The 2500-nt window shown below is 32.8% G+C and overlaps 1 protein-coding gene across 2 annotated transcripts in view; it reads left to right on the forward strand.

Moving 5' to 3' along the window:
* LOC106871010 (protocadherin gamma-B7) overlaps nucleotides 1-2500 on the forward strand; it is a 289259-nt gene that overhangs the window by 197205 nt on the left and 89554 nt on the right. The window lies entirely within an intron of this gene.

The following is a 2500-nucleotide window of genomic DNA, read 5'->3' on the forward strand; positions in this document are numbered from 1 at the left end:
CTAAGAAGGAATATATTCACAGACACGACAGAGCTGGGACCTATATACACTGGAAGCTATGCCAACATTATGGAATAGCAACAGAAAAAAGATGGTATAAACACATGCCAGAAAAGGTCACAGAAAACGAGAAAGCAACCATACTCTGGGATATGCCAATACACACAGATAGAGAAATTAAGGCAAATAGACCAGATATAGTTGTCAAAGATCATGAAGAAAAAAAATGCTTTCTAATTGATGTATCAATACCAGCAGATGACAACGTTTCTCTAAAAGAAATGGAAAAACTTTCAAAATACAAAGACCTGGAAATAGAGATAACTCGAATGTGGAATCTAAAAACAGAAACAATTCCTATCATAGTAGGTGCCTTAGGTATAATAAAAAAATATTCAGACAAATACATAACAAAAACACCAGGACTTACAAATATATATAACATACAGAAAATTGCACTACTGGGTACTGCACACATTCTACGCAAAACACTTTCAATACAGTAAACATAAGAGCACCACAGCAAACCACAGCACATACCCAAGGCGCACAGAGCTGCGCTCGGTAGTGAAGTGAAAGCACGTTATAAAAATAAAAGTACTGAATAATAATAATAATAATGATAGTAGTAGTAGTATTAATAATGATAATAACAATAATGATGATGATGATGATGATGGTCATGATGATCATGATGACGATGATGACAAAAGCAACAATAACAACGACAATAACTGTAACAATAAAAGATTTAGATCCAAGATTGAATTACAGATTCTTGGAAATCAATGATATAGATAAAGTAAAACACACATACACACACTTACGCACGCACATGCACACATACACACACACACTAATATGCAGGGTAAAAGGTTGGGAAGGATTATTACTCCGATATTAGATAAGTGCTTAAAACTGGAATTATACGATAAACGAATAAGTTAATAGGTAACAATGACCTAGGTGTGTTCAGGTAATCAGTTATATTCTCAACTGTAAGTTAAGTGAATTAGCGATACTAGATTGGAAAACAAGGGAAATAATGACTGCATTTTGTGTCTGAAGTTGGACACAGAAAGATTATATTTACGTCGTAGACAACACTTGTATGTAAGAGTCTTCTGCAATTGGAATAGATTAATAAAATATTTCAAGAAGAGACTAAGATTTATATATATATATGTATATATGCGCAGGAGTGGCTGTGTGGTAACTAGCTTCCTTACCAACGACATGGTTCTGGGTTCATTAACAGTGTGGCACCTTGGGCAAGTGTCTTCTATTATAGCCTCGGGCCGACCAAAGCCTTGTGAGTGGATTCGGTAGACGGAAACTGAAAGAAGCCCGTCGTATATATATATATATATATATATATATATATATATATATATGTGTGTGTGTGTGTGTGTGTGTGTATGTGTGTGTATATATGTTTATTTGTCTGTGTTTGTCCTCCCAATATCGCTTGACAACCGATGCTGGTGTGTTTACGTCCCCGTAACTTAGCGGTTCGGCAAAAGAGCTCGATAGAATAAGTACTAGGCTTCCAAAGAATAAGTCCTGGGGTCGATTTGCTCGACTAAAGACGGTGCTCCAGCATGGCCGCAGTCAAATGACTGAAACAAGTAAAACTAAAACTAAAAAACTAACTAATACGTGAATTTTGAATGAATATATTTCTCTATCTCCCCCCCTCTCTCTCTCTCCTATATATATATGTATATATATATATATATATATATATATATATATATATATATATATATATATTCAATAATAGGACGAATTCTTTTACAAGAATTTATCAAGTAGCTAGCGTGAAAAAAACCTCATAAGGGAAAAAATCCATCATTTATTCCCGAAATATATATTTATATTTATATAAGGGCATTACTATACAATAATGCCTCACGCCATGAGGGACTCTAAGGACAGACTACTATAAAAAGCACATTTTTACCGAATGCGAGGAAATGCAACTCTCAAAGCCAACCCCTTAAAAACGAACTAAATTATAGATCATGATTTCGTAGTTATTGTAGTATTATACATATATATATATATATATATATATATATATATATATATATATATGTATGCATGTATTTATGAATATAGTAAGTTTAAGAATGGAAGTGTTGGTATTGTATTTATTCTTTCGTTACGATCGTTTCAACAGTAAGTGCTTCAGATACATCATGTATTTATACTACAAATTTGGTTATTGGCTGAAACTCTATCTGTCAAATGAGAAACTTTTGAAATATGGACATATAGGATAAAACTATTTTAGGAAAAGCATTAAACTGACAAAGAAGTGCAACAACTATCAAATACAAAATATATTATACTTAGCTATCAAAAGAAGGAAGTTAACATATTTTGATCATATAGTAAAAGCACAAGTTACAAAATGACTATTGCTAGAAGGAAAGATAAATAGCAAGCATTCGTTGAGGGAGTATTAGAACTAACAGGTTCGATAACATCAAGGATC

This window comes from Octopus bimaculoides, chromosome 14, assembly GCF_046866305.1.
Source record: "Octopus bimaculoides isolate indiv1 chromosome 14, ASM4686630v1, whole genome shotgun sequence".
Classification (NCBI taxonomy): Eukaryota; Metazoa; Mollusca; class Cephalopoda; order Octopoda; family Octopodidae; genus Octopus; species Octopus bimaculoides.